The sequence below is a fragment of the Pongo abelii genome, chromosome 4, assembly GCF_028885655.2.
Source record: "Pongo abelii isolate AG06213 chromosome 4, NHGRI_mPonAbe1-v2.0_pri, whole genome shotgun sequence".
Classification (NCBI taxonomy): domain Eukaryota; kingdom Metazoa; phylum Chordata; class Mammalia; order Primates; family Hominidae; genus Pongo; species Pongo abelii.
The window spans coordinates 39,921,400-39,947,816 of NC_071989.2; the positions used below are offsets into that span (position 1 = coordinate 39,921,400).

The window sequence follows — 26,417 nt, forward strand, 5'->3', positions numbered from 1 at the left end:
ATCTCATTAAATGCACTTTGAAAGCATATTTTTTGTAGCTCCCTAATATTCCTTTTTTAAAATTTCAATAGGTTTTTGGGGAATAGGTGGTGTTTGGGTACCTGAGTAAGTTCTTTAGTGGTGATTTCTAAGATTTTGGTGCACTCATCACCCCAGCAGTGTATACTGTACCCAGTGTTTAGTCTTTTACCCCTCACTCCCCTCCCACACTTTCCCCAGAATCCCCAAAGTCCATTGTATCATTCTTAGGGACGCCTTTGCATCCTCATAGCTTGGCTCCCATTTATGAGTGGGAACATAGGATGCTTGGTTTTCCATTCCTGAGTTACTTCACTTAGGATAATGGTCTAATTCCTAAGTGCTCCAGTGGAATTTCCCTTTATTCATATGCAAATAAATAGCTTAAGTCTCCAGTCTACCTTTTGTGGCAGGTCTCAATCCTGTCCCACATTTCTGGAATTTCACAGGGGATTATATTCTTGCATTTATTTCTTACTCCGTATTTCTGATAATACTGAATTTTTTATATGCCAATTGTTGCCTCATTTCCCTGGTTGTCTTCTTTTCTTCAAACCGCTCTGAATGTCCTTCTTTTTCTCTTCTTTGCTGCCATTGTGGCTAAGTGAGAACTTCACTTCCGAGTAACAGAGAAAATGATCACTGTGACTGTGAAAATAAATCCAAAAATTTAAAAAAGAGAAAACGCAAACAGCAACAGCAGCAGCAGTAAAGCGTATTTCCTATCTAATTCTAATCTTCCAAATAAATAAAATTTCTGGCATTTTCCTTAACCTTCTGACTTCCTAACACAACAGCTTTATAACTGAATTTTGCAATGCAGATATCTGATGATATAAAGACATTTGTGGTTATGATATTTATGAGAGAAAATTGTTTTCCACTATAAGTAGACTACATCTAAACTCAGTAATCTGGTTAATATTTTACAATTTTATCATAAAGCACCTGTTTTATGTTTATTTGGTGAGCCAGTCTGCTAAAGTCTAGATCCCTTGCAATCCTTCTTTGCAAGTAGATAACTTTTTTTTCCCCCAAATGCTTTATCTCCAAGTATTAAGAAAAAAAAAAAAAAAAAGCTTTCCACAAATTTAAACTGAGAAGGCATATATTCAGGCATATATTCAGGAAAATAAACATATTTTTCTCCTCCCATCTGACCAGGAATATATGTTTTCTCAAATGCATGTGAAGAGAGGACTGAGCCTACACAATAATCTGAAAGGTCTTTGTGAAGGATGTGAGTATTCATATTAGTTGAAAAGAAAATGTTTTTTTTTCTGAAAAATCAGAGCTGAATTCAGCACATTGTCACTTACCATAGTAGCAGTAATTTCAATACAATGAGAGGGTGATTACATGCAAGTAAATAAATAAAACCATCTCCCGGAAATTCTCGTATTATGTCTTTCAGTTTAATTTGGCTTAAATCCATATCAATAGGGGCAACTTTTCTAATGGTCTTAAAGATGTTTTTACTGTAGAAATAGGCCATCTGGTGCTCTAAAAATTAAAAAAAAACCTAGAAACGAGGCTGTAATCTTAAGCTCCTGAGAATGAGGGCAATTCTTGACAGGTTAATTTTTGCTGTAACCCTGGTTGGGCCCCTCAGACATATGTGAACATAAAGAGACTTTACAAATGAAGACAAGTGCACACTGCCAGACTGTTGGATTATGACATCTACTGCACATTTGTTATTCATTGTTTTGGAGGCTCCATTTCAGACAGGCTGACTTAATTCAATTTTTATTTGCAAGGATTAATACATTAAAAGCAGTAGCTCTATTAAGTCAAATATGCAACAACAGAGCTATCTGCTTTCACATAGAAGAGGCAGTAGAAAAAGGGCCTCTACCTTAAAAAACAAATCATTTGAGCCTTATTTTATCTAAGAATGATAGAAAAAATAGTGAAAACAGATATAGGCAACTGAATCTATGTCCCATTAACAACCTGAATCTTTATAGACATTGATTTCTGGCTCCATTGGGCCTTTCTGGACCTGTTGCCAGGGATTAGATTTGAGATTTGTATGGAGAACTCCCACTGGGGTCAAGGTCTGACCAAGTTCTAATAAGATTATTTTGCTGTTTTCTCTATATTATTCCGTTCTGAATAGATCTTGGTATTTTAAATAAGAAATGAGACAATGTTCATTGGATTACGTTTTTTTCCCCCCATTGCAGACTTAAATTGAAAACAAGCCTGCAGGGTCAAAGTAGAAAAGTGTTTTTAAATTTGCCCCTAATGAAGTGGAAATGGATTCCCAGCTTTTGGAAACTTTGGTTTCTTCTAGACAAGAAGCTGGGCTTCCAAAACAGGAAATTTCTATGTAGTAAATGCGGTGAGTAAACTGGTGCAAGGCTCCGCACAGGGACCAGGGACTCGGGGTTCTTATGGCATATTGCTCCATTGTGTTCAACTGTCATTCCCAAGGTTACCTCATGACTCAGGATAGCTGCTGGAGATCTAGCCGTGACATCTGTCTTATAGCAATCAGAAAAGCAGGGCCATTTTCTTTCACTTTGACTTTGACTCCATTGGCCAGAATACAGCCAAATGGCAGTACCTAGTTGCAACAGAGGATGGGAATAAAGTCATTATTACTGTAAATATCCGTCTGGCTAAAACTCACAGAATAAATATAGGAAGACAATTAGCAGTTTCCATTACAATTTTATATATATTTTAATGTGTGGCTTTGGGCAAGTTATCTGTATCAATCTCATTCTTTTCACCCAAATAGAATTTGACAATTCCTATTTATTGGACTTGTTGGGGAAGTTTTATGAGGTAATAATATGTAAACAGTTTTGCAAAGTACCTGACATGTGACAAATTCCCAGTAAGTATTGTTATTCCAACTTTGGAGCCAAAAATGTGTGCATGATCCTTTTTTAACACTGGTTCTTAATATTTGAGAAAACCAGTAATGATAGTTACCTAGGGGCTGCCCTACTACTCGAATAAAACAGGCTCCAAATTCACTTAGCTACCCACATCATCCCTGTAACTAGATTTTCCTCTGATCCTTTCACGCCAATATGACCCAGGATTGAGAATAATATTGTTAACATTCTAAAACATGGTATTCTTTTGAGAGACAATGGAAAAAGTCTCTAAGAGTTGAGAAACACTTGAGCATTTGGCACAAAAACATTTACAATCATGCCAGGCTTCTAGCAAGTGCTAGTTATCATCATCATCATCGTATCATCATTTTAGTGAACAGACTTGTGTCAGAATACGGTTGGAAATATCTCATCTGAGTGGGTTGAAATTAGAGATCATAGCTGTAAAATAATAGGAATGCATCAGTCTGTGTTTAGTCAGAAAAGCAGAGCCACTCTGAATATTTGGGGAACAAGAGATTTACTATAGTGATTAGACCTTACAAGGATGTCGGAGGAGCTAGTGAAGTGAAGGCTGGACCAGAGAGAAGGGGATCAGACACGGTCACTAACCAGTTGTCTGCCAAAAACACTGGTAAGTACTGTGTGGATACGTCAGAGCTTGAAGTTAAATACTAGTTTTGCCCAGACAATGAAGTTTGTGCAGAGGGGGATGCCATGGAGATGACTACAATAAGCTGTTACCTCTGTGTAGGCATTACTTCTATGAGATTGTAGCCAAACATTTGTTTGTGGGCCTGAAGAAGCTGTTGTTCAGCGTGGTGGCCCTCAGTGGGGATGGCAAGTCACTCAGGCAACAGAGGACAATAAAGATGAGTTGGGATCTTTTAGGCACCTCTGCAAATGAGCATCACCATAACTGACCTCAATGTCCTTCTGAGCATCATGGCTACTATTAAACCTCTACCTTCCAAATCACATCTGCCGCCACTCAGAGAAGAAGATTCAGGAAAATATAAATCCCAGTTTAACGAAGTTGATGTGGCACAATCTAGCATAAGTATTAAGTAAACATAAATTTCGTTTTAATCAGAAGTTTATCATTATTTAGTAAATTTTGCTCTCCTTGAAATCAGTATTTATTTTGTAATTTTAATTTATTTAGTAAATTTTAAATTCTTTACTGATTTGCTTATGATGTTAGAAAGAATTATTCTCGTCTTGGAGATGAAGCAGAAAGATGATTATGCAACCTTTTAAAATTATGCCAGAGCATTCTCTAACATACCTACCTCAGAGTCACATGACTCTTAGAAAATGTAACTTTGTTTGACTTTAGTAATCACAACTGACTAGTACATGGGCATTTTACAACTCTGCCTTTAAGAATGTGAGTTGTAGAGAATTTATTAGGTACATGAATTGTTTTATTTTTATTATGGTTGATGACTCCCAAAGTTATAGCTATACTGCCCTGTAAAGTATAACCCATTTTGCTCTAATTTAGCAATTGTATGTCAGCACCATTTTTTATTGACCATATTAAATCCCTGGTTTTCATTTTTCATTCTACTAGCTTCCTCCTTACTGAGTGAAGTAAAACTTTGATATGTGCTCACTATGTGTATGACAATTTTGTTTTTAATGTTTTAAAAAAATATGCTTTGACAATTATTACAAAGTTATTATTTTTATAAACAAAAAGGGATTATGAAAGGCTGGTAACACCTAGTGTAGTCAGGGCAAAATGTGGGGAACCCGGACACTGAGAACCTCACTGGAGCAGATACTGGAGAAAGGAGGCAATTGCAAAGACTTGGCAGGAGTTAGGAAAATAGGAGTGTAGGAGGAAGTCTAAGCCCTGAAGAATGAAGAGACAACCTAATTCAGTCACCTAATTCAAAGGGGGCCTTGTTCACATGTGGTACTATAATTTTGGAAAATTAGGATTCATATGATATAATCAGACAATAACTTTATTTATTTTCTCCATTTCTCCATTTCTTGTACAATCTTGACAATCTCGGACCACTGGGTAAAGTCCAGTGCAAGACCCCAAACCCCTAGGTAACAAAATATCCTTTGGTCACTTCTTAATTAGTTAATTAATATACCCAGGCCACCCTGGAACTTCTTTGGGCTAGACACCTACAGTTGGAAGAAGCCATGAACTACTTTATTTTTATTGTCCTGCCTAATTCCCTACCTAAAATTCAACTCCTCTTCCTCCCCTCACTAGGTTTCCCCACCAGATCCAACCTCTACTTCTGACGTTGCATCTCCTTCTGCCTTTGACCTCTTGCCTCCCTTGCATAAGGACCCAAGTAATGATATTAGGCCCACATGGATAAGTCAGGACAATCTTTTTATCTCAACATCTGTAACTTAACCACATCCACAAAATCCATGTACGTTTTTGGAGATTGGGGTGTGTACATCTTTGGACAGGAAGACATTATTCAGTCTATCACAGAAGGAAAAACCTTACTTAACTTGTACTTTGTAATTATCTAGGATTGGCATCCTCTGGGTCTGATAGTTGTTTAAAGCTGATTCTTTCTCTTTTGAGAGAAGTTTTCATGAAATCTCTGAAGGCCAACAAACCCTAGCACCATTACTGGCCATCTGTTACTCATAGGTTCCTATCAGGAGCAAGTGGTCTCCTCCAGTTATCTGCTTCTGATTTTAATTCATAGACATCCAGTATGGTCCCTAGTTTTTTTGTTTCATTTTGTTGTTTCTTTATTTTCCTACAGATCTTCACATTCCTCCAGGAGGCCCTCTTGGGCAGGCAGGCTGTGAGGCAACTGTAGGCTGACTTTTTACCCAAATGGTTTATATCTGGTCCATGGGAAACATTCTTTGCTCTCCAAGTATAAACTTTGGAATTCACATAATAGGGTTTTGAGACAATGTAGTACGACACAATAGGAAATGGCTTTGAGGGTCAGAATATAATTGAAGCTCTGTCTATCACACCATGGATATATACTCTTGGGCAAGTTATTCATCTTTATGAGGCTAAGTTTCCTCTCTTTTTAAAATAATAAAATCATAGACAGCATGAAAGTGTCTAGCACATATCAGGCTCATAATTGCCACGAACACAATAGTTGCTTTTATTATTGCATTTATATGGACCTTGATTTGCTTACAGCAGTCTCAATTTAAAGGCTTTTTTCCTTCCTTTCTGACTGAGAATTTCCCTAATTGTAAGCAAAAACCACCATGCCTGTTAGGTGATTTAGTTAGGTGTTCAGTGTGTGTGTTCCTCTATTTGCACGTTCTTTTGGTTACGGACTTTTTAGTGAAATTAACTATTTTGGAAGGAATAAAAAAATTGTTTTCCCTTAATAGTTATCTCAAACTTTAATAACAAAAATTAAAATATTGGGTAATGACACACTGCTTGAATGAAAGTGACAGAATTGGTTGTAGAAATTAATTCCTATGATATATGATTTATATTCAGTTCTGAGAAGACAGTCAGGGTTGTAGAAATTAATTCCTATGATATTTGATTTATATTCAGTTCTGAGAAGACAATCTAGGTATCAGAGAAACAAATATATTCTTAGCAGGGATTAATGTTCATTTTTGTGGAATGGCATGCATACAGGGCAATCTAAGTAAGATTATAACATATTTCAAGAAGACCTTAACTATTAAAAAATTAAGTGAGAAATTTGTTTTATATAATATTATATAATGAAACAAAGCCAGATAAAATAATTTGGCAGTAATAAGAGGTATGCAATATTCACATTTCTAGATTCTAATAACTGAAAGTTTAAATTTCTATCTTTGTTTTTTTTTTGTATTGAAAATGGAATATCATGCTGATTATGCAATATGTATAGAAAAAAGAACTGGCATAATGTACATTTATTTAGTTTGTATTTTTAGCAAGAGATCTTTAGTGACAAATTTTACTCATTCCCAATTCATTCATTGCCTTGAGAGATTTGTCTTAGATCACTTGAGACCAAATCTCTCAACCCTATAAATAGTCTGTCTTAGACTTTCATTCTAAAACAGTCTTAAGACTCTATCTTGTTGTGACTCTTTCCATCTGTAGTTGAATCTGATGAACTTAGCTTATTTATCAATAGTTTGTTTCGGTGGCCTTTGGAGAGTTGAGAGTAGATATAATGAAGTCATGTCATTAACAGTGGTTGTCTGTAAATATGTTGAAAATCCAGATTCTATTTTTACCAGAGGAGTAACCTGGTCAAGTAATACTATTTTTTTTATGATAGACAAAATATCTACTAAACCCTGTGTATGTGCCTTTACATAGATTACCTTTTTAAATTGTTTCAAATGCCTATCAAGTTTGTAGGTTTTTTGTTTGTATGTTTGTTTCGTTTTCTTTTCTTTTTCTTTTTTCTTTTTTCTTTCTTTTTCTTGAGACAGAGTCTCGCTCATGTTACCCAGACAAGAGTCTCGCTCTTGTTCCCTCGGCTCACTGCAACCTCCACCTACCGAGTTGAAGCAATTCTCTTGCCTCAGCCTCCCAAGTAGCTGGTATTACAGGAGCCTGCCACTATGCCCAGCTAATTTTTGTATTTTGGGTAGAGATGGGGTTTCACCATGTTGGCCAGACTGGTCTCAAACTCCAGACCTCAGGTGATCTGCCCACCTCGGCCTCCCAAAGTGCTGGGATTACAGGCGTGAGCTACTGCGCCCAGCTGTTTCTATTTTTTTTTTTTTTTTTTTTTTTTTTTTGAGACAGAGTCTCACTCTATTGCCTAGGCTGGAGTGCAGTGGAGCAATCCCAGCTTACTGCAGCCTTGACCTCCCAGGCTTAGGTAATCTTCCAGCCTTAGCCTCCCAAGTAGCTGTGACTACTACAGGCCTGTGCCACCGTGCCCAGCTAATTTTTGTATTTTTTGTAGTGACGGGGTTTTGCCATGATGCCCAGGCTGGTCTTGAATTCTTTGCTTAAGCGATCTGGCTGCCTCAGCCTCCCAAATTACTGGCATTACAGGCATGTGAGGTGCCACGCCCAGCCAAGTTCATAGTTTTAATAGCTCCATTTTATTGTAAGGAAACCGAGGCAAAATAAAGTTAATTATTTTTCTCAGTTATGCAGACAGTGAATTTCAGAACCACTTAGGAAATTCAATCCAGACACAAAGGCTCCAGATTACTAAATATAGCTTTGTAGGAAAAAAAAAAAAATGGGGCTAAGGTGTTCCAGCTAGACTCAGATTTCCCCATGTCCCATAGCGGTCACTACAGCCTGAGATGGGGCTCAGCTTAAGGCTATGGGGACTAAAGAGACAAAAGGGTTTGTATTTCAGCCTCATTCTTAGTCAAGATTGCCACTCCCTTCCTGTACTCCTGGCTGCAAACTTACTTCTTAAAAACTGGTAGGACTTGTCTCCCAGGAATGTTTTCAATCATAATTTTTAAAAATCTCCTTAGAACATTTAATATTTTATTATTATTTTTCAGGTTTTCATAGGATAGCTGTTCAGAGGAAAAAATATATACAATGCTTGTTTCCCTGAGTTATTCAGGTAACTAACAGGAAGACCAGATTTTTCACTAAACTGACGAGCGTTGCTGTCTATATATTATGGAGTTGTCAACCCACTGTTTAGTCCCTAAGAAGAGAGGATTTGTCACACTGGCTCACACTCACAGACTCAGTCCATGTTTTATTACCAACAAAGCCTTCAAGGGACAAACAACATATCTGACATACAGTCTCTTAAAATTTTTGTTGCTATCAATTTTCTATTTATAAACTCACTGCTTGTATAAATATTTTGTTGTGATTTTTTCCAAAGATTTGTTATTATTATTCACATCCATGATGGGGGAGGAGAAAGAGATAGAGAAAGAGAGAGAGAGAGAGAGAGAGAGATTGAGAGACAGAGAGAATACTCACATTTCAGCCCTTTGAAGTAAATTTCATGTTATGTATATTTTAACAATTCAAAAGCATTATTAATAAAAAATCAAGCATGGTGTGACGCTCATGGTATGCAATAAAAAATAGCTGTTATGCCAGGCACGGTGGCTCATGCCTGTAATCTCAGCACTTTGGGAGGCCGAGGCAGGCAGATCACGAGGTCAGAAGATCAAGACCATCCTGGCTAACACGGTGAAACCCCGTCTCTACTAAAAAAAATAGAAAGAAATTAGCCGGCGTGGTGGTGGGCGCCTGTAGTCTCAGCTACTCAGTAGCCTGAGGCAGGAGAATGGCGTGAACCAGGGAGGTGGAACTTGCAGTGAGCCCAGAGCACGCCACTGCTCTCCAGCCTGGGCGACAGAGCGACACTCCATCTCAAAAAAAAAAAATAGCTGTTATAATTTAGATGTACTTTAGTTTTTTTTCCTTTATATTTCTTTTTTTATTTGAACATCAGGTGCCCAGAATTGGATTATTCATTATAATGAATACCCTTGGCTCAAGGCATACTCTTATCAGTGTTTTGTGTATAGCCTGCCTTTATGTTGTTAGTTAGCATTTTTTTTTTTATTATACTTTAAGTTCTAGGGTACATGTGCACAACGTGCAGGTTTGTTACATATATATACATGTGCCATGTTGGTGTGCTGCACCCATTAACTCGTCATTTACATTAGGTATATCTCCTAATGCTATCCCTCCCCCCTCCCCCACCCCACAACAAGTCCCAGTCTGTGATGTTCCCCCTCCTGTGTTCAAGTGTTCTCATTGTTCAATTCCCACCTTTGAGTGAGAAAATGTGGTGTTTGTTTTTTTGGCCTTGCCATAGTTTGCTGAGAATGATGGTATCCAGCTTCATCCATGTCCCTACAAAGGACATGAACTCATCATTTTTTATGGCTGCATAGTATTCCATGGTGTATATGTGCTACATTTTCTTAATCCAGTCTATCATTGTTGGACATTTGGGTTGGTTCCAAGTCTTTGCTATTGTGAATAGTGCCACAATAAACATACGTGTGTGTGTGTCTTTATAGCAGCATGATTTATAATCCTTTGGGTATATACCCAGTAATGGGATGGCTGGGTCAAATGGTATTTCCTGTTCTAGATCCCTGAGGAATCGCCACACTGACTTCCACAATGGTTGAACTAGTTTACAGTCCCACCAACAGTGTAAAAGTGTTCCTATTTCTCCACATTCTCTCCAGCACCTGTTGTTTCCTGACTTTTTAATGATCGCCATTCTAACTGGTATGAGATGGTATCTCACTGTGGTTTTGATTTCCATTTCTCTGATGGCCAGTGCTGATGAGTATTTTTTCATGTGTCTTTTGGCTGCATAAATGTCTTTTTTTGAGAAGTGTCTATTCATCTCCTTCGCCCACTTGTTGATGGGGTTGTTTGTTTTCTTCTTGTAAATTTGTTTGAGTTATTTGTAGATTCTGGATATTAGCCCTTTGTCAGATGAGTAGATTGCAAAAATTTTCTCCCATTCTGTAGGTTGCCTGTTCACTCTGATGGTAGTTTCTTTTGCTGTGCAGAAGCTCTTGAGTTTAATTAGATCCCATTTGTCAATTTTGGCTTTTGTTGCCATTGCTTTTGGTGTTTTAGACATGAAGTCCTTGCCCATGCCTATGTCCTGAATGGTATTGCCTAGGATTTCTTCTAGTGTTTTTAGGTTTTAAGTCTAACATTAACGTCATTAATCCATCTTGAATTAATTTTTGTATAAGGTGTAAGGAAGGGATCCAGTTTCAGCTTTCTACATATGGCTAGCCAGTTTTCCCAGCACTATTTGTTAAATAGGGAATCCTTTCCCCATTTCTTGTTTTTGTCAGATTTGACAAAGATCAGATGGTTGTAGATGTGTGGCATTACTTCTGAGGGTTCCGTTGTGTTCCATTGGTCTATATCTCTGTTTTGGTACCAGTACCATGCTGTTTTGGTTACTGTAGCCTTGTAGTATAGTTTGAAGTCAGGTAGCGAGATGCCTCCAGCTTTGTTCTTTTGGCTTAGGATTGACTTGGCAATGTGGGCTCTTTTTTGGTTCCATATGAACTTTAAAGTAGTTTTTTCCAATTCTGTGAAGAAAGCCATTGGTAGCTTGATGGGGATGGCATTGAATCTATTAATTACTTTGGGCAGTATGGCCATTTTCATGATATTGATTCTTCCTGTCCATGAGCATGAAATGTTCTTCCATTTGTTTGTATCCTCTTTTATTTCCTTGAGCAGTGGTTTGTAGTTCTCCTTGAAGAGGTCCTTCGCATCCCTCGTAAGTTGGATTCCTAGGTATTTTATTCTCTTTGAAGCAATTGTGAATGGGAGTTCATTCATGATTTGGCTTTCTGTTTGTCTCTTATTGGTGTATAAGAATGCTTGTGATTTTTGCACATTGATTTTGTATCCTGAGACTTTGCTGAAGTTGCTTATCAGCTTAAGGAGATTTTGGGCTAAGATGATGGGGTTTTCTAGATATACAATCATATCATCTGCAAACAGGGACAATTTGACTTCCTCTTTTCCTAATTGAATACCCTTTATTTCTTTCTCCTGCCTGATTGCCCTGGCCAGAACTTCCAACACTATGTTGATTAGAAGTGGTGAGAGAGGGCATCCCTGTCTTGTGCCAGTTTTCAAAGGGAATGCTTCCAGTTTTTGCTCATTCAGTATGATATTGACTGTGGGTTTGTCATAAGTAGCTCTTATTATTTTGAGATACGTCCTATCAGTACCTAATTTATTGAGAGTTTTTAGCATGAAGGGTTGTTGAATTTTGTCAAAGGCCTTTTCTGCATCTATTGAGATAATCATGTGGTTTTTGTCTTTGATTCTGTTCATATGCTGGATTACATTTATTGATTTGCGTATGTTGAACCAGCCTTGCATCCCAGGGGTGAAGCCCACTCGATTAAGGTGGATAAGCTTTTTGATGTGTTGCTGGATTCAGTTTGCTAGTATTTTATTGAGGATTTTTGCATCGATGTTCATCAGGGATATTGGTCTAAAATTCTCTTTTTTGTTGTGTCTCTGCCAGGCTTTAGTATCAGGATGATGCTGGCCTCATAAAATGAGTTAGGGAGGATTCCCTCTTTTCTATTGATTGGAATAGTTTCAGAAGGAATGATACCAGCTCCTCCTTGTACCTCTGGTAGAATTCAGCTGTGAATCCGTCTGGTCCTGGACTTTTTTTGGTTGGTAAGCTATTAATTATTGCCTGAATTTCAGAGCCTGTTATTGGTCTATTTAGAGATTCAACTTTTTCCTGGTTTAGTCTTGGGAGGGTGTATGTGTTGAGGAATTTATCCATTTCTTCTAGATTTTCTAGTTTATTTGCATAGAGCTGTTTATAGTATTCTCTGATGGTAGTTTGTATTTCTGTGGGAATCAGTGGAGATATCCCCTTTATCATTTTTTATTGCGTCTATTTGATTCTTCTCTCTTTTCTTCTTTATTAGTCTTGCTAGTGGTCTATCAATTTTGTTGATCCTTTCAAAAAACCAGCTCCTGGATTCATTAATTTTTTGAAGGGTTTTTTGTGTCTCTATTTCCTTCAGTTCTGCTCTGATCTTAGTTATTTCTTGCCTTCTGCTAGATTTTGAATGTGTTTGCTGTTGCGTCTCTAGTTATTTTAATTGTGATGTTAGGGTGTCAATTTTAGATCTTTCCTGCTTTCTCTTGTGGGCATTTAGTGCTATAAATTTCCCTCTACACACTACTTTAAATGTGTCCCAGAGATTCTGGTATGTTGTGTCTTTGTTCTCGTTGGTTTCAAAGAACGTCTTCATTTCTGCCTTCGTTTCGTTATGTACCCAGTAGTCATTCAGGAGCAGGTTGTTCAGTTTCCATGTAGTTGAGTGGTTTTAAGTGAGTTTCTTAATCGTGAGTTTTAGTTTGACTGCACTGTGGTCTGAGAGACAATTTGTTATAATTTCTGTTCTTTTACATTTGCTGAGGAGTACTTTACTTCAAAGTATGTGGTCAATTTTGGAATAAGTGCAGTGTGGTGCTGAGAAGAATGTATATTCTGTTGATTTGGGGTGGAGAGTTCTGTAGATGTCTATTAGGTCTGCTTGGTGCAGAGCTGAGTTCAATTCCTGGATATCCTTGTTAACTTTCTGTTTAATTGATCTGTCTAATATTGACAGTGGGGTGTTACAGTCTCCCATTATTATTGTGTGGGAGTCTATGTCTTTTTGCAGGTCTCTAAGGACTTGCTTTATGAATTTGGGTGCTCCTGTATTGGGTGCATATATATTTAGGAGAGTTAGCTCTTCTTGTTGAATTGATCCCTTTACCATTATGTAATGGCCTTCTTTGTCTCTTTTGATCTTTGTTGGTTTAAAGTCTGTTTTATCAGAGACTAGGATTGCAACCCCTGCCTTTTTTTGTTTTCCATTTGCTTGGTAGATCTTCCTCCATCCTTTATTTTGAGCCTATATGTGTCTCTGCATGTGAGATGGGTTTCCTGAATACAGCACACTGATGGGTCTTGACTCTTTATCCAATTTGCCAGTCTGTGTCTTTTAATTGGAGCATTTAGCCCGTTTACAATTAAGGTTAATATTGTTATATGTGAATCTGATCCTGTCATTATGATGTTAGCTGGTTATTTTGCTCATTAGTTGATGCAGTTTCTTCCTAGCCTCAATGGTCTTTATAATTTGCCATGTTTTTGCAGTGGCTGGTACTGGTTTTTCCTTCCTTTCCATGTTTAGTGCTTCCTTCAGGAGCTCTTGTAGGGGAGGCCTGGTGGTGAGAAAATCTCTCAGCGTTTGCTTGTCTGTAAAGTATTTTATTTCTCCTTCACTTATGAAGCTTAGTTTGGCTGGATATGAAATTCTGGGCTGAAAATTCTTTTCTTTAAGAACGTTGAATAATGCCCCCCCACCCCCCTCCCCAACGCCTTCTGGCTTGTAGAGTTTCTGCCGAGAGATCAGCTGTTAGTCTGATGGGCTTCCCTTTGTGGATAACACGAGCTTTCTCTCTGGCTGCCCTTAACATTTTTTCCTTCATTTCAACTTTGGTGAATCTGACAATTATGTGTCTTGGAGTTGCTCTTCTCAAGGAGTATCTTTGTGGCGTTCTTTGTATTTCCTGAAGTTGAATGTTGGCCTGCCTTGTTAGATTGGGGAATTTCTCCTGGATAATATCCTGCTGAGTGTTTTCCAACTTGGTTCCATTCTCCCTGTCACTGTCAGGTACACCAATCAGATGTAGATTTGGTCTTTTCACATAGTCCCATGTTTCTTGGAGGCTTTATTCATTTCTTTTTATTCTTTTTTCTCTAGACTTCTCTTCTCTCGTCATTTCATTCATTTGGTCTTCCATCACTGATACCCTTTTTTCCAGTTGATGGAATCAGCTACTGAAGATTGTACATTCGTTACGTAGTTCTTGTGCCATGGTTTTCAGCTTCATCAGGTCCTTTAAGGACTTCTCTGCATTGGTTATTCTAGTTAGCCATTCGTCTAATCTTTTTTCAAGGTTTTTAACTTCTTTGCTGTGGGTTTGAACTTCCTCCTTTAGCTCAGAGTAGTTTGATCATCTGAAGCCTTCTTCTCTCAACTTGTCAAAGTCATTCTCCATCTAGCTTTGTTCCATTGTTGATGAGGAGCTGCATTCCTTTGGAGGAGGAGAGGCGCTCTGATTTTTAGAATTTTCAGTTTTTCTGCTCTGTTTTTTCCTATCTTTGTGATTTTATCTACCTTTGGTCTTTGATGATGGTGATGTACAGATGGAGTTTTGTTGTGGATGTCCTTTCTGTTTGTTAGTTTTCCTTGTAACAGTCAAGACCCTCAGCTGCAGCTGTTGGAGTTTGCTGGAGGTCCACTCCAGACCCTGTTTGCCTGGGTATCAGCAGCGGAGGCTGCACTACAGCAAATATTGGTGAACAGCATATGTTGATGCCTGATTGTTCCTCTGGAATTTCGTCTCAGAGGGGTACCTGGCTGTGTGAGGTGTCAGTCTGCCCCTACTGGGGAGTGCCTCCCAGGTAGGCTACTCAGGGGTCAGGGACCCACTTGAGGAGGCAGTCTGTCAGTACTCAGATCTCAAACTCTGTGCTGGGAGAACCATTACTGTCTTCCAAGGTGTCAGAGGTTTCTGCTGCCTTTTGTTTGGCAATGCCCTGCCCTCAGAGGTGGAGTCTACAGAGGCAGGCAGGCCTCCTTGAGCTGTGGTCGGCTCCACCCAGTTCAAGCTTCCTGGCCACTTTGTTTACCTACTCAAGTCTCAGTAATGGCGAGTGCCCCTCCGCCAGCCTCAATGCCACTTTTCAGTTTGATCTCAGACTGCTGTGCTAGCAATGAGCAAGGCTCCATGGGCATAGGACCCTCCGAGTCAGGCATGGGATATAATCTCCTGGTGTGCGATTTGCTAAGACCGTCGGAAAAGTGCAGTATTAGGGTGGGAGTGACCCGATTTTACAGGTGTTGTCTGTCACCCCTTTCCTTGGCTAGGAAAGGGAATTCCCTGACCGCTTGCACTTCCCAGGTGTGCTGCACCCACTGTCCTGCACCCACTGTCCAACAAACCCCATTGAGATGAACCCGGTACCTCAGTTGGAAATGCAGAAATCATCCATCTTCTGCGTCACTCACACTGGGAGCTGTAGACTGGAGGTGTTCCTATTTGGCCATCTTGGAACCACCTCCTAGATGTACCATACTTTTAATAATTCTGCTAAGTTGAAGGGAGATGGATATCTTGCTTATTTTTCCAATTAAATGAACTGAGAAGGGAGGTGTAAATTTATCTCATAGAAATAAAATTCTAGTACATGAGAGTTAATGTTCAAGAACATTTATTGCAGCACTATTTATAGTGGTGTAAAAAGTTATCATCAACTAGCATCCTCATAAGTTAAGAAATGTAGAAATATGTCCATATAATATAATCTCATGTGGTTGTTTTGATGCATTTGTATGGCACATTTTTTATAATTAATGAGCCAATGTTGGTATATTATTATTAGCTGAAGTCCATAGTTTAGTTTAGTACCACTAAACTAATACAATATGTAAATAATAGGGTTGTATGGCTGTGTTTGTCAGGAGATGTGTAGGAAGTTTCTGTAGTTTCAGCTCAATTTTTCTGTAATTCTGAAATTGCTCTCAGAAATAAACTATATTCATTTTAAAATCACAAAGCAATAATATAAGGATGGTTGATGCCTATGTTCTGACTTGAAGATTTTTAATGCATTGTTAAGTGAGAAAGCTGGTCAAAGATCAACATATATAAGTTGACTTGTCAAAACAATACGAAAGCACTCTGTATTTTTTATTGTGATTATATGAAAATGAAAAAATACACACCAGGCTATTGACCTGCTTATTTGGATACAGATGAATGTTGGGGAGAGAGAGAAGAAAAAATGGTCTTTTAAAAATGGAAAAATACATGTTCTGTTATGCTAAATAGCAGTGAAATATACATACATATTTCTATTTTATCATTAAAACAAATGATAATAAATACAACAAATGTAAAATTGAATCACACCATTCTTTATAATTATGGTAAACCTCTAAGCTCAGACTTTTAAAAGATTTTTTCTAAGCTCAGACATTTTAGATTTGTTCTTAAAAAAAACAAATGTGAAGGAAAGTTTCAGTGATATAGGAAAAAATCATTTATGTTTAAAAAGAACTTATGAAGACTGCATTTCAGGACCATATCACTACAGACTCAAAAATATATTTTAAAACTTGAAGTTACCACAGAGTTATCCACAGAGCTTGGATTTAATCAGTGATTTATGAAATCACTTACTTTTTCTACATGATACTTGCAATCTGGGGGAGCTGCCAAGAGACTTGATCTATGGTAAATTAATTTAATATGCTAGTGAAATTTTTTTTAAAGATACTAATTTTGCTAGACAAGACAGAGAATTATGAGGCAGAAGTTTTACTCTTCCCCAAGAAAAGTGAAGTAAAATAATAAGAAAATAAAATCTTCATTATTTTAAGTGGCTTATCATCTTCTTTATGCTAAATAAACATTTTTCAGTGTAAGTCTTAGAATGAAATATCAGTAGTTGAGAGGACTTACTGTCATCACAGGGACCTTCCTCACCCTAACAGAGCAGTAGTTGCCTAGCCTGAGGGTTATAGGTGAGAACAATCACAAGGGGTAAGAGAGGATAATGTTTCCTGCTTCTGTTAACAGTCCCCAGCCCTAAAGTTTTACACACTGATCATGAGTCAATACTCCAACAGATTCTGCCACAAGGGATTATGAGGATGAGTTGATGAAGAGTGTTGGGAGATGGGATTGGTGCCAGTGGGAAGCAGATTCTTACAAATAGGGAAAGAAATAATCATTGTCTGGAAGGTAAGACAGAATTTGGAGCTGAATCATACCCCTCTCCCTACCTGAGATGTTTGTACATAAAATTTCATTTGATAGGCATTAAAATATTTTGCGATTGATAGAGCTGGTTTTCAACAATCATTGATCAAACTCTTTTTTGCTTGGGTTAAAAGCAAAATTGACTTCCTAAAACTTTCTCATCTTTTCTCAGATTGGAATAATTGCCCAAGTTGCCCTCAATTCAACAGCCCACAGAAACAGATGTGTTATAAGACAGGCAAAAATGTGTGCCTGCTGTTGGTAGTTTGCTCCAAAATAAAGAAGGTGCCAAACTCACAGGCAGTTACTTCTTCCAACCTCCCAAGTCGGGTGAGAAGGTAAAAAGGGTGATCATAAATTTAGCTTTCATGAATATTCCCCTCATGGCAGATGAGAAGTGGGGACCAGGATTCCCTCAACAGCAATAGTGTAATAACTTAGTGAGATGGTAGTGGTAGTTATCATACATGTTACATGCTATAAACAAATAACTAAACAGGAACAAGTAAGGATTTCTTTTTTTTTCTGAGACGGAGTCTCACTCTGTCACCCAGGCTGGAGTGCAGTGGAGCAATCCTGGCTCACTGCAAGCTCCGCCTTCCGGGTTCACGCCATTCTCCTTCCTCAGCCTGCCTAGTAGCTGGGACTACAGGCGCCGGCCACCATGCCCGACTAGTTTTTTGTATTTATAGTAAAGACGGGGTTTCACCATGTTAGTCAGGATGGTCTCGATCTCCTGACCTCGTGATCCTCCCACCTCAGCCTCCCAAAGTGCTGGGATTACAGGCGTGAGCCACCGTGCCTGGCCAAGGATTTCTAATATAAAAGTAACTTTGCAAAACACTAAATATTTTATATCACTTCAGCATTCTAATTCAGTATGATTCAGTTCATTGCAAGTTAATGCTATTTATCAGCTACCACAGCAGGCACTGAAGATTTAGAGGCGAATAGAACAGGCTCCCACTGCTGAAGGAATTTATAACTTGTTTACCTTTTTTCAGTGTAGTTACCAAATCATTCGAAAGACTTTTTCAAAAAATGTTTATCACTGCTTTCAAGTTTTGAGTTTTCTTGGAGCCATACCCTGAAATGGCATGCAGGGGCATGAAGACAAGTCAGGTAGCAGCACAGGCCTAATACCAGCCTCCTCTCTGGAGCTCTGGAGATAGCGCAGCCCCTAGAGTGTTGGGAAAAATTGGATCACAACTACCTCAATCAGTCATTGAATGTGGGCCCCTTTAGGAAAGACCTGTCCTTGGGTAAACTGACGCTTCAGATGAGACAGTCCTTGAAGTGGCTGACTGCTGCAGGCTGTCTGCTGGCCACATTCCCTGCAGCTGGCAGCACGACCTTTCTCAAAAGGGATCAAAGTGGTACATCTTTGTGTTTATCAGAGTCTACACATGCACTGCTTGGATCTAGTTACATATATGGGGAGAACTCCACTAGGCTTCTGATGCTACAGCCCGGTCTACTGGAGCTAACTTTGGGGCCACAACCAGTTGTCACAGGCTACCTCCTTCACCATCCGTTCTAGATTTCCCTGACTTCAGGGAACACCGTTGCTGGTCTCAGTGGCTTACCCGTTGTCATGACTTTACACAATATCCTTAAGAGGGTCTGAGCCCATGGTCACCATGGCTTCTCAGACTGTGATTGCTGTATTTGTCCATTTAATATCACAAAAGGGCAAGTTAGTAACAAGAGATGCCCAGTGTGAGACCAAACATAGTCCTTCTTGCCTCCAGCATGTAACAGCATCCCTATCTCCCTCCAGTGGTCAATCTTAATTACTGTCCAACATTCTAGCGCTTTTCACCTGCTGCTACCTGCCTAAAATACCTGGAGAACAACCATCACTTACAGATGCATAGGGCTGCTTCTGTGTCTTCTGGAGGAAATGTCCCCTCTTAGTAAGGACCATGAACTCTTTACTCTGGAGAGGCTATATTTGGGATGAGAAGCACAAATTCCCTAAGTGGGTAATTGTAAGTGAGAATAAGTGTGACCACTCCTGTTTCTATCTCTTTGTTACTGGACCCCTGTATTCTTCTTGTTGGATGCAAAGCACCATGCAAAGTTCTTTGACTCAAATGTATACTGCATCCTAGAGTATGTAGACATCATCCTCAAAAAGAATTATATCTGAGCTGATGTTTCACTTACGCCTTCAGGAGGCTGTTCCAGAATGTGGTGAGGCCAGTAGGTTCTGGATAGTCTGATATGTGATATGATCCATGAATCTCATGGCCACGGGCCCCCACCCACATAGTCTTTGCTATAAAGTGGGCTTCTTGATTTGTGATGTTGTGTGGGAAGGCGTACTAGTAGATCAAACATGTTACAAGCCCTTGGGTAGTGGTGGCAGGAAAGAAAAACCCATACCCCAAATATTTATCTATTTCTATCAAACAAATATTTCTATCAAACAAAAATATTTCTATCAAAACAAATAGCTGGCCTGTGCACTAGTGAGTAATGATGCAAGTTGGTCTCCTCAAGGAACGGTGGCATATTGTTGGGGGTTCAGCACTGTTTGTTGTTGGTAGGCTAGGTGTTCAGTGGTGGCAGTAACTCTATCAACCTTGGTTCATCTTTACCACTGTGGCCATCTTTTGATGTGCTTATCATGCCAGCACTGGGGTGGCCAATGACAGATGCTGGCTGACATCGACTAGCCAAATCATTTTGTGTGCTTGGTGATTTAGTGCCTTTTTTTTGTGTTGGTAGATCTCTTGTAGGAGCTAGCATATGACACAAAAAGTATTCATATTTAGCCCCTCCTCCAGTAGGTCTAGCAATATACTTCTACTTCAGTTATTTTTTCCTGGATTTTCCAATCTCTGTTCCCAGCCCTTGACCAGCTAGCTAAATCATCTGCTACTGCCCATGAGTCTTCTCCTTGGATATGATGTTTTTGGTTTGGTACCTGACCAGGTGTAGAAAGGAGAACTTTATAGGCTTTCACTTGACACTCCTAACTGGTGACATCTCTCATGCCACAGGTTCTGATTCCAAAACAGGGGCTCTTTCAACTCCGTAGTATGTCTATGTCAATTATCATTCAGGTGTCAAAGGGGAATCGGGGTGACACGCCTCTGTGTCCATCACAAACACCTAGTGAAATTATCTGAATTCAGTGAAAATTATGCTAATTTGTAGAGAATTTATATTTTGACACACATGTCCTATGGCCCTAATATAGGTAATAAACTAAGTTTCTAATGATTCCTCTTTGTGAATAATTTCTGATTTAACCTCTTCTCTCTTTTTTCTCTTTATCCATGAGATTAAAATTATCTTTACCCTTCTAGCAAATCTGTGCATTCATGATCCAGATCCTAAGTTAATAACACTGTTTTTTTTTTAAGACCAGTCATACATATTCCCTTGGCTCTAAATCTTTCAATAGCTCCACAGACTTTCAGAATATTAAACAAAGAATTAGTTGCACTAGATCAACCAAGAAAGTTTAAGTTTATGAACATTGGTACATAAATATTACATTTATGAGCATTGTCAGTGAAAAGAAGGGAAACATTAAGAAAAATTTAGAAATAAACTATGCAAGCTCTTATAACTAATGTGTGATGCACGAGGGGGAAAAGTTGTGAATGATGCTGAGATTTCTAGCTTGAGTTCTATAGATTCTAATGTTGCGCTCCATGAAAGAGAATAAAACGTGTATAAAAGTTGTTTACTTTTAGGTGTTAAGCTCTTCTCTTAGACTCTGATCTCTCTGGTAAATGCACTAACACATCTTTGTACTCTTCACAGGATTTACTATAACATACTGTATGTAAAATGAGTCTCAAAAAAGTATTTGATTTATGTGTGGGTAAATGTGGACTATCAGAATCTTATCTACAGTGCTACAAATCTGCTGAGGTTACTGGAGCCAAGGAGAAACAAGTCAGAGTGAAAAAGCTTTTTCAAAAATCCTGATGTTTAGATACATGGGCAAGCAAGCCGTGTTATATTACTAATATCAAAGCAAGCATTAGTATTTCCTCCCCTTTTTGCCTTCACATTCCCCAGAAGAGAATTTCTATTTTCTTTAAAGACTCTTTTTAATGTTTATGTGAATAAGGTGGTGGCCAGGTAAGGAAAAGAGAAACTTGTTCACCAGACCCATGAATTGTACTAGAAAAAATGTACATATCTCATGGGATTGTAAATTAAAGTGCAGACCTTTTTCCCTCAGTCATCACCTACGTATAACTACTTGTATATCTCATGCGTGGTCAATCTTCTCCATTTTGTATTTGGGGACAAGGGAGCAAATGATAAAGGAGGATGACAAAATTCTAGCTAGAAATAATAGTAGACAAGAGCAGCGATTCTGAAAACTAAAGTGGAAAGCAACACAGAACCTCCTATTGGCATTGTTAGGACCCAACAGAGCATCCAGGGTTGTAGGGGATATCACATTAAGAACTTGTGAATAATGTGGTATCCCCTATAACTGTCCAACTCGGAGTCTAGGCAGCCTGGCTCTTCATTAATGGGAACTGACAAGCCATTTGGCACTGAAAAAACATCAGAGAGGAAGAACAAAACCCTGCCTTGGGCAATGGCATCATTGAGGAGCACTAATTCACTTATCCTGGGACTGCTAGATTTTTCTTTTGTTTGCACCAGCATATGGGCAATATTATTAGAATAGCTGTTTTGCTCTTCTGCATCTGTTGCTAACACAAATAAAACTTTTCTGGTCACCTTATTTATACCTTCTGCTCACATGACAAAGATAATGATTTTCAGTCTTCTCAAGGCACATCTCATAGCAACACATGGTTGTTATTGTAAATAGGTTAGTTTAACTCTACTGGCTCCCCAAGATGTGAAGGTCAGCCCATTGCCCACGCAAGCAGAGCTACAGGCTTGGAACGGGATCTCAGGGAAGAAATGCATTGCAGAAAAGAAAATCCCTTAAATGGGATATATGAGGACAGAAGAAAGGGAATTAATTGGTACTGTGAAACTTAAAAATGGTTATAAATTATGATACAGGGTTGGCAACATTAATGCAAAAATAGTAATAATGAACAGCATTTCTGTTATTGTTTTATAGTTTATCAAGCAGGAAAAATAAGGATTTTATATATTAAAAGCAAACTGTTCACTGAGGAATACTCAAATTCTTTAAGTTAGTTAAGGGTTGAGCTAACCCTGAGACCTAATGATCCTTATAGTCTGCCTACTGCTTTTTTTCTTTCCCATAAAGCAATTCTATCCCTTAAAATAAAAGCCAAGCCAAATAAATGTAAAAGATAACAATAGAAATGGAAATTCTCTCATTATCTTATTAGGCCTATGCTGCACATTTCTTTACCTATGTTCATTAGTAATATAAAACGAGTGCATATGTCATGGTATCTGTCTAATATGAAGATCATCAAGCTCATGTCACCATTGGGCTAGAGGTCCGATTAATGCCCAAAACTCAGAATACATAGAAAAGATCATCCATGTGTAATTGTAACATCCTGGAAGCTGATGTGCTGTCTTCTCTGTAAAAATCTATTACATTTTGGGAGAAGGCGTCAGTATGAAAAATCATCCCGCCACCACTTACTTGACCATGAGTTAAATGGAAGAAGAAACTTAGCTCCCTTGAGACAAAATATTTACAACACACCGAACATTTTTTTTTATTAAACAAAGTACCAAGCACAAAGGCATGGAAGGAAAAATCAGCAAGACATTGAATTATTCTCATTCTGCTGCCTCACTATTCTGCCCCATTTTCTGCATTTCTTTCTCTTTCTTTGTTCCTTCTCCTTTTTCCTCTCCTGGCCTCTGCTGCCTACTCACCTTCCACCCACTTCATTCCCTCTGCTACCTTCTCTTTTTGCCTGTATCCTCCATCTCCTTCCTAAATTTCTGGGAAGGTGAACGGAGCTATGTAGTATAATGGTTATATGTGTATGTAATGCCTATGTCTGCCTATTTTTAAGTTATTGTTTTTAATTAATTATATTTTTAAATGAATTCAAACCTATGGTGATTGGATAATCTACTGTGCTGCACTTTATACTTGCTTTTTGTCTGTTTTATTTCACCCTTAGATCAGTTATCTCAGCTATGTGATTGAGCTTGACTAAAATGTGAGTATGCAATGAATGATAAACTTGATTATTATCAAAATCTGGTGAAAAATACATGCATTCTATGTCATTAATGAAATGATAAGGAAATATCTTATGTTCATATTTAAAATAATGCATTTTATACATGTATATCCATATATATATATGAGGATGAAAAAAAGAAAGGATAATTAAATCAAAAGTCTTGGAGTATTTTTAATGCTTAGAAAATAAAATACTATCTTTCTTTGTAAGTAAAAGCATTTTGACCATTGAGCTTCCAAGTTTAGAGTCTAACCCCTTGGTTAAATGGCATAGTTTAGAGACAGGCTTTTTGGCAAATACCATGTGGCAAGACTAGACTAAACCTGGAATCCAAACATTTATCTCATGACAGCTATCCTTACTTTGAATTGACTGTGTTTACCAATGAATCTAAAATGTAATTAATGAAATTTCTGTTTGTTTGAGAGAGGAGATTTGGAAGGGGAAATGAAAAGTGTAAAAAACCCATAATTACTCAAAGTTACCCAAATAGATTTGTAGGAAAATGACAAAGTACAAAGTTTCCAAGGAAATTTTCCAGTGCAATTTTAATTCACCTAAACTAGTAACATCTACATCTACTGAGGTCAAATATCTTTGAAACCATGCCGTATTGGAGCTACACTTTTTTTTTTTTAACATAACAAAGTTCAGATTTGTTTTCTTTTCAGTTAAGGAGTTCTGGTTTTCCCAACATGCTGTGTCAAAGTGTGTACATTCCTTTTAGAGCCTGATAAATAGAGAAGCAATCTGTCATCCATGATATCATCTATGATAGCAAAAGTCTGGGCAAATATTTAAATAAATACCCATAAGCAACCCTGAAATTATGGGCTATAGAAAGTATTTATAATTATCCTTTGGAATTTTCCAAGAGAGAAAGGTGCTTTCCCACCCTTATCTCATGTAATTTTCAAAACTGTCTGGAGTTTGGGGACAAAAATAATGCAAATATTCCCAGCAGTTTTTCATGGAGTTTGCAGTGAAGCTAGGAATTGAATCTGGGCCTGCCCAGATATCCTTCTGGCTAAATGATATGTGTGTCTGGGCCTGATGGCTCCTTCCAGCTTCTTAACACTATCCTTTCTAGTCTGTAGCCTTTCTTATCCTGGACCTTGTCACTGTGAAGATGTTTATGAAATTTCAGTTACAGAAATAGATATGTATCTTTCATTTTTTTATAGAAAAAGAAATTGATCCCCAGAGAGGTAGAAGAGTCCATTAGAGTTAATAAGTTCTTAATCCAGGAATAGAATCTGCATTTCTTGTTTCCAGGTCACTGCTTTTTTCAATTCAACAGAACAATTCTGGTCCGTTAATTTTCCAGTAGATCTTCCTAACACTTTGATTGAAATTTAATCTATGTTTTTTTTAGATTTATATACCTGTCATTTTTATTGGTTGATTGTTAGTCAATTGTATCTTCAATTAGTTGTGTGATGGAGTTGCAATTTATGTTTGACTATCCCACTGATGTGTTGCCTTTCTTTTCTTTTTTGACTCAAGAGTTTCCCCATGACTGAACTCTAGGCATTTGTGCAAATAGCTGATAAAATGGTGGAGTTAGAAAGGGCCATGGTGGTAAGGAATACTGGTAGATTTTTCACAAGTAGCATGTCTGAGATTTCAAATTTAATTAAGAATGTTGGGCCAAATTCTTTATGGATATTTCCTGGTTAATGAAATAAAGTTACAATAAATTGCATGAAAAACAAAGTTGAATGTCATTTTTTAATCCTTGAAATCAAGAGTAACACATTGACACACTATTTCAAATGTTAAATATTGTTACACAAAAACATATATTTTTGTAGTGGAAAATGTCATTTTAACTTACTTTTGGGTCTGTACTTTGTAAACCCCAACTGGTCTTCATAGGATTTTAATAATGTAGGCAGTCCAGATAGATGGTGATTGAAGCATAATTATAGTACTTTATGGTTTGCAAAGAAGTTTCAATGTCATGATCTGAGTTGAGGCTTATAATGTTCTTAGAATTTATTGGTTTATCATTGTTATGTCATAAAAAGTAACATTTAAAGATACTAAATAATTTAGTCAGCCACAAAATGAGTTAATCGTGTAGTTTGAGGTTTGTCCATGTTTTCAAATTTCAAATTAGTCAGAAAATAAATATTTATTGGGTATCTCTGTGTGCCAGGCATTGTCCTAGGTACTGGAGATAGAGTAGTAAACATGACAGTCTTTACCTTCATGGGGGTTACAATCTCTTAAATGGAGATGATAATTAACCAGAAGCCAGAAAACAGACAAACATAAAACAAATTTCAGATGCTCCTTATGTATGGAAAAGCCAGGATAATGTGTCAGTGTTTGAAGTCAAGGGCAAACTAAATGCTTTAGAAAGGATGGTCACAGAAGGTCTGATGAGGAGTCATTTAATGCCTGAGTTATGGAAAGAAATCAGCTGGGTAAAACCCTGGGAAGTGTTCCAAACACAGGGATCTAAGGTGGGAAAGATTTTGGTGTTTCCAAAAGAAATGATAAGGGATAGAGTTAAGAGATAATGATGTTGTTACAGGCAGAGGGGAGATTATGTAGCACCTTGCATACTGTGTTGAATAGTTTAGAATGTTGTATAATTTCAGTGATATGCCATTAGAGGATTTCGAGAACAAATGTCGTGTGACTGGATTTATGATTTAGAAAATCCATTCAGCTATTGTGTATAGGAGGATTGCTTGTGAGGGTACAAACTGGAATTGCACACACACACACACACACACACAAAATAGCTAGGAGATTACAGAGATAGACCCATGAGACAGAATACCGTGTCTTGGACTGAAGTGGGTGGCAATTAATCTAGTGAGGAATGTGGGATGTGTCACTATTAGACTGATAGAAAGGAATGGGGAGGGAGAGAGAAAGAGGAGAATCAGGAATAATTTTGGGTGTTTTTGTTCTGAGTAAATGGGTATATAGTAATTTTCTGAATCAGCAAAGGCTTAGTGTGAGGAACATTTAGGGATATAAATTTAACAAATACTTATTGAGTGCATATTACCAGCCTATGACTATACTTAGCACTGGAAAAATAGCTGTGGGAATTAGTTCCTATCTTTATGAAACAAGTTTTCCAGGTGGGGGAGACAGACA

The 26,417-nt window shown here is 37.9% G+C and overlaps 1 long non-coding RNA gene across 1 annotated transcript; it reads right to left on the minus strand.

The window, feature by feature from the left end:
* Nucleotides 1-470: 470 nt before the first annotated feature.
* LOC129059271 (uncharacterized) lies at nt 471-25,270 on the minus strand. Its single transcript, XR_008525064.2, has 3 exons — nt 25,135-25,270; nt 2,463-2,590; nt 471-666 (listed from the first exon to the last, which is right to left on the minus strand). It is a non-coding gene; the product is annotated as an uncharacterized LOC129059271 (long non-coding RNA).
* Between the last annotated feature and the right edge of the window lie 1,147 nt (nt 25,271-26,417).